This window comes from Chelonoidis abingdonii, chromosome 3, assembly GCF_003597395.2.
Source record: "Chelonoidis abingdonii isolate Lonesome George chromosome 3, CheloAbing_2.0, whole genome shotgun sequence".
Classification (NCBI taxonomy): Eukaryota; Metazoa; Chordata; order Testudines; family Testudinidae; genus Chelonoidis; species Chelonoidis abingdonii.
This window is the reverse complement of record NC_133771.1, coordinates 42,688,907-42,706,658: the sequence shown is the minus strand read 5'-3', so window position 1 is coordinate 42,706,658 and position 17,752 is coordinate 42,688,907. Positions and strand designations below refer to the sequence as shown.

Here is a 17,752-nt window from a genome sequence, read left to right as displayed (position 1 = left end):
CATGGCTACAACGCTATATATAAGGTTTTTTTGAAGTTCTTTATCTCAGTTTTGCTTTGATGGAAAGAAAATCACAACAGTTGTAAACTCAGTCCAGTTTTCTTTAAAATTAAAACACAAGAAATTCAGATCCTAACACTATGTTATTATCATTGACCCAGGAGGATGAAGATGAGGGAACTGGCTATACAGATGCCATTAGAATTATAAAGATATGGTGAAGAGAGGGAGAGGATGGAGAGTCAAAGAGCTAGACAGACCCAAGATTTGAAATATACTTTATTCTGAATTCAGCCAATATTAATAGTGACTGAAAGTTGTTACCATCTGACCGCTATTGAGTGGCTCCAGGGTAATAAGCTGGCAGTCTGTCCAGTTCCTAGTAGACAGATGTCAACATTACAGAAACCACGAGTATAACTGACACTAATTGACACAATCATTAGCAATCTAAGCACAGAGGCCAAGGATTTAATTGAGTTGGGGACTGAACTTTCCAGAGGTGGTTCTTCCTGGTCACAGTTGAGAAACATTAGTTGGCTGGGGTGAGAAAATTTGCACTGCTGATGATTGTGCTGTATCTAATCTGCAAATGAAAAGACAATGTGAATCTCCATTGCTGACAATCTGGCAGCTTCCATGAGTACTAAATTCACTTGCAAAAATTAATTATACCAAAAACTGCTTCCATAATATAACTGTCCTTTATACTGCTTATATAATGTGCGTTTCAATATTTTCACAGTGCAAACTTCAACATACAGGGGTCATCAACCTTTCAGAAGTGATGTGCCAAGTCTTCATTTATTCACTCTAATTTAAGGTTTCACGTGCCAGTAATACATTTGAATGTTTTTAGAAGGTCTCTTTCTACAAGTCTATAATATACAACTAAACTATTGTTCTATCTAAATTAAATCAGGTTTTTTAAAATGTTTGACGTTCCATTTAAAATTAAATTAAAATACAGAGTCCCCCGGACCGGTGGCCAGGATCCGGGCAGTGTGAGTGCCACTGAAAATCAGCTTGCGTGCTGCCTTCGGCACACGTGCCATAGGTTTCCTATGTTTGTACTAGATATTGCTCCCTTTTTTTGTAAATTCTACTTTTTGAACTCACTTCCAGAACCCATAGAACTGACTATTTTGGAAAGTAAGTATGTGTATATGATACGTGGTTATTTGTTGGTCAAACCACTGCATCACATTATATGCAAGCGCAGACGAAACAGACAAAGGATTACCATCTAGCTGTAAAATACAGAACTAGAAGACAGTGTCGATTTATAGATTCCAAGGATAGAAGGGACCATTGTGATCATTTAGTCTAACTTCCTGTATTACACAGGCCATAGAATTCCTCAAAATATGCTCCTTTAGAAAAAATATCCAGTCTTGATTTAAAAATTATCAGTGATGGAGAATCCATCATGCCCCTTGGTAAATTGTTCAAGTAGTTAATTACTCTCATTGTTAAAAAAATTACACCTTATCTCTAGTCTGAATTTGTCTAGTTTCAACTTTCAGCCTTTGAATTGCATTATACCTTTCTCTGCTAAACTAGAGGGCCCATTATTAAATATTTGTCCACCTTGTAGATATTTATAGACTGTCATCAAGTCACTCCTTAACCTTCTTTTTGTTAAGCTAAATAGATTGAGCTCTTTGAGTCTAGTACTATAAAGCATGTTTTCTAATCCTTTAATCTTTCTTGTGTCTTTTCACTGAATTATCTCAAATTTATCAAGTATCAGAGGGGTAGCCGTGTTAGTCTGGATCTGTAAAAGCAGCAGAGAATCCTGTGGCACCTTATAGACTAACAGACGTTTTGGAGCGTGAGCTTTCGTGGGTGAATATCCACTTCGTCAGACGCAGGTAGTGGAAATTTCCAGGGCAGGTTTATATCATAGCTAAGCAAGCAAGCAAGCTAGAGATAACGAGGTAGTTCAATCAGGGAGGACAGGCCCTTAGCAGTTGAGGTGTGAAAACCAAGGGAGGAGAAACTGGTTCTGTAATTGGCAAGATTCACAGTCTTTGTTTAGTCCGGAGCTGATGGTGTCAAATTTGAAGATGAACTGAAGCTCAGCAGTTTCTCTTGAAGTCTGGTCTGAAGTTTTTTGCTGCAGGATGGCCACCTTAAGGCTGCTATAGCATGGCCTAGGGGTTAAAGTGCTCTCCCAGCAGGCTTTTGTATATTGCCATTCCTGATATCTGAATTTGTGTCCATTTTATCCTTTTCCGTAGTGACTGTCCAGTTTGGCGATGTACATACAGAACGGCATTGTGGCAATGTGCTATGTACATCGGCCAACTGGACAGTCACTATGGAAGGATAAATGGACACATATCAGATATCAGGAATGGCAATATACAAAAACTGTAGGAGAGCACTTCAACTCCCTGGCCACGCTATAGCAGACCTTAAGGTGGCCATCCTGCAGCAAAAAACTTCAGACCAGACTCAAAGAGAAACTGCTGAGCTTCAGTTCATCTGCAAATTGTGACACCATCGCTCAGGACTAAACAAAGACTGTGAATGGCTTGCCAATTACAGAACAGTTTCTCCTCCCTTGGTTTTCACACTTCTACTGTAGAACAGGGCCTCGTCCTCCTGATTGAACTAACCTCGTTATGCCTAAGCTTGCTTGCTAGCATATATATACCTGCCCCTGGAAATTTCCACTACCTGCGTCTGACGAAGTGGGTATTCACCCACGAAAGCTCATGCTCCAAAACGTCTGTTAGTCTATAAGGTGCCACAGGATTCTCTGCTCAAATTTATCACTATTATTCTTGTATTGTGGGCACCCAGAACTAGACACAGTATTTCAGCAGCACTTCCATTGCCACCAAATATAGAGGTAAAATAACTTCCTATTCCTACTTGAAATCCCCTTGGCTATGCATCCCAGGATCATATTAGCCTTTAGGGCATAGCATTACACTGGGAGCTCATGTTCAGCTAATTATCCACCATGACTCCAATTTTTTTTTCAGTCACTGCTTCCCAGGATAGAGTCCCCCAACCTGCAAATATGTTCTACATTCTTTGTTCCCAGAGGTATGCATTTACATTTATAATATAAGAGAAGCTCTGAAAAGGTAGATTTCCTATTAGCCCAGTTATTTTGTCCATAAATTGTAACCAGTCCCTTTAATCTTTATTATTACACTGATAAATGTGCTGGGACCCTAATGCCTGTTCTTCTCCCTTTGGAGTTTGACTTTATAAGGGGTGGATAGGTAGGTAAAAAGGGTTTAAATTCAGCTTTTTCTAATGTTGATTGCTTAGAGCTAGGAACTTTAAATCTGTATTTTTGCATCTAAGTGACCTGATTTTCAGAAGTGCTGGGTATCCACAGAGATTAACCTACGTAAAAACAAACAAACAAAAACAAACAAAAACAATTGTTTAGGTTCTAAATATGGATTTAGTAGCCTAGTTTAAGTAGGGTGACCATACTTCCCATTTTGGCCAGGATAGTCCCTTTTTTAAGGCCTGTCCTGGCTGTCCCAGCTTTTTTGACAAATGTGCGCATTTGTCCTGATTTCTCTTGCTAACTTGATTATTTGGCAAGAGCAAACAGGACAAATACCCACTTTTGTCAAAAAAAGCGGGGTGTGGTGTGAAGGAACATGGGGGGAGTGAGCAGAGATGCCAACCCCATGCAGGGTGGAAGGCAGGGCTCCGGCAGGGGCAGTGGGAAGAAGGGTTCCAGCACATAGGAGGCTGTCAGGGTTCCAGCATAGGAGGAGAGCAGCCAAGGTGGGAGGGGCGGCTTCAGACCAGCGCCATGAGGTATCCCATTTTTCCTTTGAGAAATATGGTCACCTTAAACTTAAGACACCCAGTCATAAAAATGTTGGCCTTAACATAAGCTGAAACTCAAATTTTACACAGTGTTTACATCAATATATACCTATTTTACATTTCTCTCTACTGATGTGTCATGTAAATTCAATTCTCTTTTTTCTTTATCAGATTTCCCAAACACTACACAAAGAGACTATAATATAAAACATATAGTTTGACTTTTTCCATCTGTGACACAATGATATAGGGACCTGAAGAAGAACTCTGTGTAAACTTGAAAGCTTTTCTCTATCACCAACAGAAGTTGGCCCAGTAAAAGATATTACCTCACCTACCTGGTCTCACAATGGTATAAAGAAAATTAAAATATACTTATTGCTGTAAACTAGTTAAAATTTGATTTTCAGTTGCATTACTTTTTTGACTCACTGGGGCTCCTTATGTGTGCTCAGCAAAGTACTTCGTTACTGGTCTCGCTTAAAGTATGTGAAGGGTCCCTCATATGCTTAACGTTAGGCAGATGCATAAGCACCTTATAGGGCCAGTGTTACAGGACTGGGGACTTGAATTGTATCAGATCATTGGATGCTCTGGTGTTCTATTTAGATTGGAATATGGTCCCATTTCTGAAAGAATGTGGTTTAATTATTATTATTAATAATTATTATTATTATAATTATATAAATAATATAATAGTAATTGTTAATTATTATTGTGATAATTAATAATTATTATTATTCTCCCCCCCAATCCTTATAAATTATATTCCATGCTTTTAATTTGAACATTTTCTAAAACCTTTGATGATAGCAAATAGGGTGGTTCTTAAAATTCTCCAAGAAAACAAGCAAACAAATAGAAAGTTAAAATTACCACTCTTCTACATAAATCAGGAGCCTTGTCAAAGAACAATGCTTGTGGGGGGAAAGGTGACAACAATAATTATGTTTCTTTTATATAGTACCTTTCTCACAAAGGATACCATAATTAAAAAGCAACAGAGTCCTGTGGTACCTTACAGACTAACAGATGTATTAAGCTTATGCTCCAATACATCTGTTAGTCTATAAGGTGCCATAGGACTTTTGTTGCTTTTTACAGATCCAGACTAACATGGCTACCCTCTGATCTTTAATTATTGTATTTACAAAGAGCTCTCAAACTGTAAGGGCTTTTATGAAAGATTCCTGTAGCAGACTGCATGAAACTCAATTTATCCATAATCAGAAGGAAGAAGGGTTCAGGACTAACCTTGCCAGGATCACACTAGTGGTTCCAGGAGTATTTCAAATCTATTGCTGAAATTACTCAATCGTATCTTCATTGAGAGTATTTCTATAAATGAAACAAAACAATTGAACAATTCACTAGGCCATTCATTGGCCAGAGCCTCATACAACCATTGCAGAGAACAGCATACTTTGGAGAATACATCGGAGTTATATGCAGTTTTGGCATCATTACAGAGTGCCTCAGTCAAGATGAGAGATCACCTTATGGACCTATGGAATAAGGAAATCAGGAGAATATCTGTTTAGTCCTATTTCTAATGAGGTCTGAAAGCCAAAAAAACCTTTCCAAAAGTGGCTGCCTCAATAGTTAGAAATAAAAACTAAAAAAAGCTTTATTAAGATAAATTTCATTCACTCTGACCATCAGGTAATAGTAAGCCAAAGCTCATTATTATTCAGCATCCTCTGTTTGTTTGGTTTTTAAATATTTTCAGCCTGTTGCAGTATCATCATGACATTAGAAAGACTCCATACGTTCATGGACTTTCCTAGCATAGTAGCAAGAGATGTGGTGTTATCCAGTTCAGTAAGAAATGTCATCGCTGAAATACAAGGAAACTAAAGGAATTATCAGAGATGTTGATACTTTGGGCCTGATGCCAATCTCAGGTGTACTGGTTTTACAGTAGTGTACTATAATTCCATTGACTTCCATAGAGTTACTTCTTACAGTAGAACCTCAGAGTTATGAACGCTTTGGGAACTCTGAAATGTTCATAATTCTGAAAAAAATGTTATGGTTGTTCTTTCAAAAGCTTACAACTGAACAATGACTTAATACAGCTTTGAAACTTTACTATGAAGTAGAAAAATGCTGCCTTTAACTGTCTTAATTTAAATGAAACAAGCACAGAAACAGTTACTTTACCTTTATCTTTCTATATCTTTTTTAAAAAAACTTTCCCTTTATTTTTCCCTTTACAGGGCAGTACTGTACTCTATTTGCATTTTTTTTTTATCTTTGCTGCTGCTTGATTGCATACTTCCAGTTCCAAAGGAGGTATATGGTTGACCAGTGAGTTCATAACTCTGGTGTTCATAATTCTGAGGTTGTACTATATTTAATAAAGTCAGATCCTGCACAACTTAACTTAGCAAGAGCATTGCTTTTTAATTCAGTGAGCACAAGATCAAACCCGCATACTGATTTAAGTGAGATAGGATCAGGTTCTTTGAATCTGTGAAGGAGGCTCTACAATGCAATACTGTTCACTCAGTTTTACTGATTTTATATTATGGCTTAGGTACCATACACAAAGTGTACTTTGAGTCAGATTTTTTAAAGTATTCAGTTGCATAAAATGCGGATAGGTGCATAGTACTATTTACAAAATCTAACTCTGCAACTTCCATTCAATTTAGGATATGAGTTAGATGCTTAGACACCTGAAAAGATCCTTTTTGTATTTGTAAGCACCAATCTTTTATAATCTAGTCCTTTGCCTCTAACTAGCAAGGTAAAGCATCAAAAATTAAGTAATTATAACCATGCTGTAAATGCATTTACATTTATTATTATTCTTATATTCTATTTGTATTCCAGAGGTGTCTAAGGTTCCCATTCTGACAGGTTCTATACAAATACATAGAAAGTTACATCCTGTACTCAAAGAACTTACAGTCTAACAAGCATCCCCGCAACCATACATGGGAGTAACTTTACACACACGAGAAGTCACAGAATCATAGAAGAGCAGGGCTGGAAGGGCTCTCAAGAGATCATCTAGTCCAGTCCCTTGCATTGAAGCAGACCAAGTACACCAAGACCATCCCTGACAGGTTTTTTTCTAGCCTATTCTTAAAAACTTCTGATGTTTGGGATTACAGGTTTTTTTCTAGCCTATTCTTAAAAACTTCTGATGTTTGGGATTACATAACCTCCCTTGGAAGCCTATTCTTGTGCTTAACTGCTCTTATCGTTAAGAAGTTTTTCCTAACATTTAAGATAAATCTCCCTTCCTGCAGATTAACCCATTTTTTTTCTTTTGCTACCTTCAGTGGACATGGAGAACAATTGATCACCAGCCTCTTCACAACAGCCCTTAATATGTTTGAAGACTGTTATCAGGTCCCTCCTCAGTCTTCTTTTATCAAGACTAGTTTTTTAACATTTCCTCATAGGTTATGTTAACTAAATCTCTGATAATTTTTGTGTCTCTCCTCTGGATTCTCTCCAGTTTGTCCACATCTTTCTTAAAGCATGGTATCCAAAACTGGAGACATTAGTCCAACTGAGGCCTTACCAGATCCAAGTAGAACAGGACAATTACCTCCTATATATGACACACCTTAATACCTGTTTTTACAACTGTATCACATTGTTGACTCATATTCAATTTGTGATCCACTATAACCCCCAAGATCCTTTTCAGCAGTATTACCACCTAGCCACTTACTGCCCATTTCGGAATTGTTACATTTGATTTTCCTTCCTAAATGAAATACTTGGCACTTGTCTTTTGTTGAATTTCATCTTGTTGATTTCAAACCAATTCTCTACTTTGTCAAGGTCATTTTGAATTCTAATCCTATCCTCCAAAGTGTTTGCAGCTGCTCCCACTTTGGTGACATTCACAAATTTTATAAGCATACTCTCCATCCCATTGTCCAAGTCATTAATGAAAATATAGAAAAACATCAGCTCCAGAACAGACCCTGTGGCACCCCACTAGATATGTCCTCCCAGTCTGATAATGAACCATTTATAACAACTCTGAGCACAGTCTCTCATCCAGTTGTGCACCCAGTTTACAGAAATTTTATCTAGATGATATTTTCCTAGTCTGACTGAATGTTCCTCAATGCTCCTGGTCCACTGTGATGGTCACTATAGAAAACCTTCTGATATATGTTAATAGACTCTATTTTATGCTCATTCATATCTTTTCTAATCTCTTTTATTAATCCTTCCAGAATGGTTGCTTTGACTATCTCCCTTAGTATTGTATTCCAGTCTCCTGTAACTGTAAAATATACTTTTCCCTAATGATAGACTCGCCACCACAGTTTCCTAAGTGGGTAGCTGTGAAAACATTATTTCTCTTATTAGGATAATATATGATGCATAATCTTACCTCCATTCACCTTCCAATATCCTTTAGAACATCAGACGTAGTGGGAAGTTTTGCTGAAATCATAAATGCTCTGAGTAATCGTAGTGCTTTCATCTTCAAGTGAAAGGCATAATTAAAAAGAACAGTCTTATTCTACGTTATAAACATCATAATTGATTATATTGCTGCTATAGCAGTGTTATCATTCTGACAGAAAAGATTAGAAAGTTTGTAACATGAAATGAACATCTCAGTTATGCCACCAAATGCCATGAGATGATGATCAAACAATAAAGTCCACACTAAAAAAGGAAAATGCCACCTTTTAATCTAGCAGTTGAGTGGGATTGATGAGAGCATTGATTCTATTACAGAATACAACACTGCTGCTATTGATAAATGTTGTGTTTAACTTTTCCATTATAAATCGTGATTTGGGAGTATAACTTGGGGATTTTTAATCACATTGAGCAAAAGCTCAGGATGTTATCTTATATATTCTAAAAGTATCTTAAATATGTAAGCTTTGTTTATTTATAGTGACAAATATTACTGATTTGCTTCAGATGGAGTCCAAAGGCACTGGAAGGAATTAAATGATATTAAATGAGGATATTGATATAATTGGTATCACAGAAACTTGGTGAAATGTTAATAATCAATGTGACATGGTAATATCAGGGTACAAAATGTAGAGAAATGATGAAGTTGTGCTGATGTGCAAGAGGCACCATATGTGAAGAAAGCAGAGTCAATATAATAAAAATCTTAAAAGAATCAAACTGTAACACAGACTCTCTATGGATAGAAATTCCATGCTTGAATAACAAGAGTATAGCAGTATAAATATACTACCGACTGCCTGAACAGGATGGTAATGGTAATTATGAAATGCTCAGGGAGTGTAGAGAGGCTACAAAAACAGAAAACCCAATAATAAGGGGGCATTTCAACTGTCCCCATGCTGACTGGGGACACGTCATCTGAGAATAGGATGCAGAGATAAAATTTATAGTCACCCTTAATGAGTACTGCTTAGAACCCGTAAGGGGAGGGGCAATTCTTAATTTAATTCTAAATAGAGCACAAGATCTAATCCAAGAAGTGAATATAGCTGAACCACTTTAAAATAGGAACCATAATATAATTAAATATAATATCTTTGTATGGGAGAAATAGCAAACAAACCCACAACACTAGAATTTAACTTCAAAAGGGCAACCACACAAAAATGAGGAAGCTAGTTAAATGGAAATTAAAAGGAACAGTCACAAGAGTGAAATGCCTGCAAGCTGCATGGAAACTATTTAAAAATACCATAACAGATACTCAAACTAAAATAGGCATTTAGAGGCAAAATGATTCTTTATAAATTGGAAGTCAAATCCTACTGAGGAAAATAAAAGGGAGCATAAACTTTGGCAAGTCAAGTGTACAAGTATAATTAGGCAAGCTAAAAGATAATTTGAAGAGCAATAGGCAAAGGACACAAAAATTAACAACAATGTTTTTAAGTACATCAGAAGCAGGACGCTTGCTAAACAATCAGTAGGGCCACTGGACTATCAAGGAACACTCAAGGAAGACAAAGCAGTTGTAAAGAGGCTGAATGAGTTCTTTGCATTGGTCTTCACTGAAGGGGAAATAAGGGAGATGCCCATGCCTGAGCCATCCTTTTTAGGTAACAAATCTGAGGAGCCATCAGCATTTGGGGGGCGGCATTTTGTGCGCTCCCCATGGGGCGCGCGGGAGCTTCCAGTTCCACTCCCATCGCGCCACCAAAGAAGGACCCTCCACCGAAATGCTGCAGGTGACAGCGGCAGTCATTGAGCTGCTCAATTGCCTGCCGCTGTTTTAGACGGCACGTTGGCAGAAGGTCCTTTTTCGGCGACATGATGGGAGAGGAACCGGAAGGTCCTGTGTGCCCTGTGGGGAGCACACAAAGTGCTGCCCCTTGAATCCTGGCGCCCTAGGGTCACCTAATGGAAGCACCAGCCCTGCACCAGGATGAGAAGTATTCACCCAACAGTTCTGAAGAAACTCAGATATGAAATTGCAGAACCAATAACTTTGTGCTATGTAACCTAACATTTAAATATGCCTTTGTGCCAGATGAGTGGAGGATAGTTAATGTAACATCCACTTAAAAAAAAAAAAAAAAAAAAGCATCCAGATGTAATCCTGGCAATTAGAGTAATGTAAGCCTAACTGCAGTACCAGGCAGAATGGTTGAAACTATAGCAAAGAACAAAAACAATGAGGAATCAAGTGGCACCTTAAAGACTAACAGATTTATTTGGGCGTAAGCTTTTGTGGGTAAAAAAAAAACTTTTTCAGATGCATGGAATTAAAATTACAGATACAGGCATAAGTATATATTCAGTCAGGGTGGATGTAGTCCACTCCCAGTAGCTGATGAGGAGAAAATTGCTTTTCTGTGAGCCAGCCACTCCCAGTCCCTATTCAAGCCCACACAGATGGTATTAAATTGCAAATGAATTGTAGCTCATCGGTTTCTCTTCGAAGTCTGTTTCTGAAGTTTTTTTTGTTGAAGTATGACTACTTTTAAGTCTGTTATTGAGCATCCAGGGAGATTGAAGTGTTCTCTTACTGACTTTTGTATGTTACCATTCCTGATGTCTGATTTGTGTACATTTATCCTTTTACATACAGACTGTCCATTTTGGCCAATGTACATGGCAGAGGGGCATTGCTGGCACATGATGACATATATCACATTAGTAGATGTGCAAGTGAGTGAGCCTCTGGCTCCTCATTGTTTTTGTGGCTACAGACTAACACGGCTACCCCCTTGCAAAGAACAGAATTATCAGACACACAGATGAATGCAATATTTTGAGAAAAGTCAACATGGTTTTTGTAAAGGGAAATCATGCCACACCAATCTATTAGAATTCTTTTACGGTGTCAACAAGCATGTGGACAAGGTTGATTCAGTTGATATAGTATAGTTGGACTTGCAGCAAGCCTTTCACAAGGTCCCACGCCAAAGGCTCTTAAGTAAAATAAGCAGTCATGGGATAAGAGGGAAGATCCTCTCATAGTTCAGTAACTAGTTAAAAGACAGAAAACAAAGGGTAGGAATAAAAGGTCAGTTTTCACATTGGAGTGAGGTAAATAGTAGTGATCCTCCAAGAATCTGTATTGGGACTAGTGTTGTTCAACATATTCATAAATGATCAGGGAAAAGCGGTAAATAATGAGATAAAAAAGTTTGTGATAATACAAAATTTCTCAAGATAGTTAGGTCTAAAGCTGACTGCTAAGAGTTAAAAAGAGGCCTCAATAAATTGAGTGACTGGGCAATATAATGGCAGGTGACATTCAAAGTTGATAAATGCAAAGACATGCACATTGTATAGTAGAGATTATGTTTTGCATACAAAAAGATGGGGTCTAAATTAATTGTTGATCTTTGAATCATTGTGGATCATTGAATCATTCTCCGAAAACATCTGCTAAATGTGCCACCGCAGCAGTAAAAAAAAGCTAACAGAATATTAGGAACCACTAGAAACAGGTTAGATAATAACACAGAAAATGTCATAATGCCAGTATATAAATCCATGATAAGTCCACATCTAGTATACGGGGTGCAGGTCTGGTCATCCCATCACAAGAAAAGATATATTAGAACTGGCAACAAAATGAGAGAAGAGCAACAAAAATGATTAGGGAATATTAGAAGAGAATAAAAAAACTGGGACTGTTCAGCTTAGAAAAGTGACAACTAAGAGAGGATATGACAGTGGTCTATAAAATCATGAATGGTGCGGAGGAAGTGAATAAGAAAGCGTTATTTTCACCTTCACATAACATAAGAACAAGGGGTCATCCAATGAAATGAATAGGCAGAAGATTTTAAACAAACATTAGAACGTATTTCTTCACACCATCCACATTCAATCTGTGAAACTCACTGCCAGGGGATGTGAAGGCCGAAAATATAATTGGGTTCAAAAAAGAATTAGATATGTCATGGAGGATAGGTCCATTAATGGCTATTAGCCAAGATGGTCAGAGATTCAATGCCATGCTCTGGGTGTCCCTAGGACTCTGACTGCCAGAATCTGGGTCTGAATGGCAGAAAATGGATTACTCAATAATTTCCCTGTTCTGTTCATTTCCTCTGAAATATCTGGCACCGGCCATTGTTGGAAAACTGCACACTGGGCTACATGGACCATTGGTCTGACCCAGTATGGTCATTCTGCTGTTCTTCTGTTGTTATTTCAAGGAACAATTCCTATAACATACACTTTAAAAAAGCAAAACAAACAGTCAAAGAAATGTAGGAAAGGGGAAATGGCTACAACACTCAAGCAGAGTGGTCATGTAATAAGTGATCATATCTTGAAAATACAATATTTTAATATTAAGGACTGTATTATAATGCATGTGTCCAAGGGCACAAATGACCTAGATTAAACTCACATGTGCAGCCTGAGTTCTGGAATCTCCTAACTTTTGGTTGCTTGACATTGCAACCTTATTATTCTTTTTACATTGTTTCTGCATGTGTAATACATATGTGCTACACTCTATAGTTATGCATTATAAAGGTGCCAGTCCTGACTCCATAATAGAGGTGGTTTTCCATTTTGTAGTTAAAGAAGGGATTCCAAAAAATGCAGAGTATCTTCCCCCAAAATTATAGCACTGACTCTTTGGTCACGGAATGAATTTTCTGAAAATTTAGAAGTAAATCTGCTAATTAGTTTATGAGTAAAAATTAATAAAAATTGCAGAAGGCAAATTCTTAGCCAATGAAAACTGTCATAGGTCCATTGCCTTTAACTTTGTCAATCTTTTCTTTCTATTGAATTATGTTAATAACAGAATACAGACTCTTTTAACTTCCCATATAGCTATCTTATCCACAGGCTATATTTGAAGAAATTAATCTGTAATTCAATTAAATTCTTAGTGGAGCTGGTCAAAAATTTTCCAACTGAATAGTTTCCAATCAGAAAATGCAGATTCCACAAAATCTAAATGGTCCACAGCTTCCCATTTCTGGTTCCTCCTACCTGGGGAGCCACATGTCTGAGTTCCAGGCTGTTCAAATACCCAGACGATCAGTTCCCAAGCCGCCATCCTGGAAGGCAGGCAAGTGGCTGGGCCATCCAGCTCCCAGACTCCCTAAGTAGCTGGCTCCTCAGCTCCCTGGGCTACCACACTCTCTGGTTACCAGGCATTTCAGCCAGCCAGCTCCCCAGACTGTTGGATGGCTCTAGTTATTATTAATTATTGTTGTATCTAGTTGTTAAGGTTATGTATGGTACCGACAATATGAAGGCAACAGATCCAATAACTCTAAAGAAGGCCATTGTAACATCAGAAGTATCTCATCCAATCATCACTCTCTGCAGCTGATTTTAATGTAACAATTCTATTAGATGTTCTAATTTAATGGTATCAGGAAAACTAGACTCATATATCAAGAGTTTCCATTAGTAGATTTGTTCAAGTGTTGCTTTCCTCTATGACTTCATCATGGGGAAAATATGACAATAAAAATCAAAGTGTCTTTAAATAACAATTTAATCTAATTGGGACCACAGAAATTAAAATACCATAATCAAAATGTAGCCTTATTTTATGATGTCACTGCCAGGTAGAGATAAGGTTGTGTGGTTGCCTTAAGAGTACATATCCATATTTCAAACCTGTTGGGCTTTCCTTTAAAGCCTTGCTACAGAGAATGGTATTGTGAGGTAAACCAGGGTATAATGCTCCATGTGAACACTGCAACAGCATACTAGAATATTCAGAGTGCACTTTGACATACTCACATTTCAGCAGCTAGTCAAAGCACACTACTGAATTTTTGGTGTGCTATAGCACTCCCCACAAGACATTACTGTGCTGCAGGCTACTACACTGTAGATTCACACACTGGCTTGCCATGCACTAACTTGCCATTTAGACAAGCCCTTAGTGTAATCTTTCTTTGAATTTTCTGAGTTACTAGTGCTTGGTTTCCGGATAGTTACAACATCCCTGTAATGCTTTTTGTCCTTAAAAATGAGATAGTCTCTACCTTAATTCCATTTTAATGCAGTTTTTTACGTGAAATATGTACTACACTGATGTGCATTCATGCCAGTAAGCTCACTTGCTAGAATAGTTACAGAAACCGAATACAGTGGGGACATGAACATAGTCAAAGCAAATTAAGTGTGTGTTTTTTTTAATGAATGAATATTAATGGGAAATTGTTTTCAGTATAATCCAGCTTTAGTTTTAAGCTTGATTAGCTGTGACGAGAATTGGTTTATGTTAGGTTGATACTTTTCTAGTAATACAAGATGCCATTTTTAAAATTACTGTTTGTGTGGCTACTCTGTCATTAAATCAAAGTCTGATTGACTAGTCTTTGGCCATAAAATACTCCTGAGAGAGATTCTGTAAATTATCATAAGGGTAATATATGTAGCAAGCTGGCATTCATATGCTGAGACAGAATCCAATACTCAATCATGGCTTGCTGATTGACTTACTCATTTCATGTGATACAAGAATGTGGTAAACTAATTGGAACTACAGTACTACAATTTTTAATGAATGCCTGCATAATTCTCACTAAGTAGGTCGTACTGTATATGCTTTGCCCTTCCTTTCTCCATGCAGAGGTGGGAGTCAAGATCAGTAGATCATTGTCATCTTTCCATATTGGACTTCCATGCAGATATTTATAGATCACTGTCTATCTATGTACTATCCTTATATGGTTCCTGTAACCACAGTATTGGAGCACCTCATAGTTGTTAATTTGACATGTCTATGGATATGTCTACCCAGCAGCTGGGAAGTTTAGCATGCTAAAAATAGCCTTGTGGTTGAAGAGGCATTTGTGGTGGTTTGGGCTAGTCGTCCAATTATACTGGTAACATCTCAGGAAACTAGCCCAAACTACTGCATCACACTGCTATTTTTAGTGTGCTACCTCAAGCAGAACTAATGAATGTATGTCTACCCCAGTCAGGAATTATACCTTCTAGCTACTTTATAGACATACCTTATATGGTAGTGAAATGCAGATGTCCCCATTTTGCAGATGGGAACTGTATCATCCTTCCTTCATTAAGAAGATATTGCAACTTTTCACTACAATTTTTTTTAAATGGTCATAAGACACACTCAGCAAAACCAAAACCAGAAGACATCCTTGGAACTAAGAGGTAAAGCTGTGCAAATAACAGATTTTTCCATTCTCAGGCAGTTTGTAGGTTCAGTCTTGTTCAGATAAGTACCTTGAAGTTTAGTTAAACTTTATCCAAACTCTTCTGAACTTCTATGTTCTGTAAAGTTGGGCTGGAAATTTCATGATAATAAGTTAATTTGTGAGATTTCAGGTACTTTCTGCTTCCAGTCAAGTCAGAAATACAGTGGGAAAAGCTGCTTTTATGATATTCTGGCCTGTCAATATCCTATATTGGATGGAATATGAAATTGACAAGTATTTTTTAGAGAAAGTCATCACTTTTTTACATCAAAAATATTTGGTTCAAATTTGAACTCAACCTTTGAGATGATACTCATTTGCTTATCTTAATACCAAACCCTGCAACATTTCAAATGCTCATGAATTTATTCATTTAAGTATGAAAATAAAAGTTCAAAGCATCTTTTTGGCTAAGTACTGATGACTAGGTTCATGTATCATACTAGATCCTTCACCTCCTATAAAATCCTCCTTAAAACACTTTTTCCATAATACTTTCAGTGATGACTATACAACAACTCTTCACCACCTCAAGGATGTACTGTCCCACGGTGCACTTTGCTATGCTTTATGTTGCACTGTACACACTCTGACCAGTAAATAATAAGAAAATGCTGTACTGCAAAGGCAAAAGTAGCAGCTATGATATGGCTCCTCTCTTAAGGCTGCTCCAGCTCAACAGGACTTCACAGGAGGTGAAAGTCTGTTTTCATGTTAAATATGCCTTAAAAATGAGTCACAAAGCTAAAATGAAATAAGTTTACCCTATGGTTATCTACTGAAGGGGCCCATAAAGCTGGCTGTTTCTTACCTATCCTATACAGAACCCATTGGTGTGTTATCTGAATGCCTGCGTGGTGGTACTCAGTGTTGTTGTAGATGTGTTGTCCCAGAATATGAGAGAGACAAGGTGGGTGAGGTAATGTCTTTTATTGGACCAACTGCTGTTGATGAGAGAGACAAGCGTGGTGGTGTGAGAGGATACTTAGTAGAGAAATAAAACTGTAACTTAATTTTTAAAATACATTTTCCTTCTTTCTCAAGTTCTCTGACACTTCCTGCTTCGGTGGAAATATCCCAGAATACAATCACATCAGATACTTAAAATAGAACAAGCTAACCTAAGACCAACATAACTTCCCTAAACAGGTCATCTTCTTTGAAAAATTAGATGGCCGTGTTTTTCCCCACAACACGTACACTCTGTAACCATGTATTAGGCTCCCTGATCTTAATGTCAGAGGTAGCCTAAAACAGCTACCTCCAACTAGCAAGCATGTACACAAAAGGTGGTTTCTCAAGCAAGTGATCCATTTCATAATATTGAATATGCCCTATGCTTCTCTAATTTTCCCTTCTAGTTCACATTCGACAAATGGAGGAAACCATTGGTTGCTGTCATAGAAAACATCCTGTCTGGGCACTTTAGAGCAGACCACTTTAGAGCAAAACTGATTTTTCAGTTCAGTGGCAGTTCTGAAATAAAAGGGGGAGGGGGGGTGAATGTTCCAAGTCAAACCAAATTTGAATTATTTTGTACTTTGACGAATCACAAGTCGTTTTATGGATGAACCACATTTTGTTCCACCTGCAGTGTTTTGTTCCTGAGCATTTTTACAGGGATAGATTCACAAAATAGAGATAGTAGAGGAGGAATCTCCCCCACTCCCTTTGTAATCTTTGGCTGTTGGTTGTGCACTGACCTAGGATATGGGAGATGCAGATCTAAATTCCTGCTTTAGAGCAAGGATTTGAACCCAGGTCTCTTCTCTGTCTATGTGAGTGTCTTATATTCCAGATGAGAAACTATTCTAGGGAGGGCTCTTAAGGTCTTCTGTTGAAGTAGTTCCACTTTGTCTTAAAATACTCAAATAGTAATTGAGCCCAAGAGAAAATGAGGGGGAGAATGCAATTAAAACTATAACCTGCTGGTTAGAGTACTCAGATGGGAGAGGGAAGACATACTTTCTGTGCACCAATGAATGACTACGAATTGCCACTATAAATGATAATGGCTAGTCATTGGGTCAAAGAAAGGGAGTGCAGATGTTACCAGGTGGTTAGGGCACTCACTGGCCATGTGGGAAACTCAGTGGTTGAAAGATTAAAATATCCTCTGATCAATATCAATGCTTGTCAGAAAATAACATCCACTGTTGTGCGATTGCAAACAGGCCACACTGCAGCAATGCAAATCAACAGAGATGTAAGCACCCTGAATCAAACCCTTGCAAAGGATGCTATAGGAGTTGCTGAATACATTTTCGAACTTCATGGCCTCATATAATTACTGTGGGACAAGACAACAGCAACAAACAAACTTCACATTAATGTGAGGATAAGGC

General features: G+C 37.7%; 1 long non-coding RNA gene across 1 annotated transcript in view; it reads right to left on the bottom strand.

Moving 5' to 3' along the window:
* Positions 1-253: 253 nt before the first annotated feature.
* The window catches only part of LOC142046475 (uncharacterized), a 227,043-nt gene continuing 209,544 nt past the window's right edge, over positions 254-17,752 (bottom strand). Inside the window, exons 3-4 of the long non-coding RNA XR_012655423.1 lie at positions 3,332-3,369; positions 254-586 (exon numbers count right to left, since the gene is read on the bottom strand). This is a non-coding gene — a long non-coding RNA (uncharacterized LOC142046475). The remainder of the gene's footprint in view (positions 587-3,331; positions 3,370-17,752) is intronic.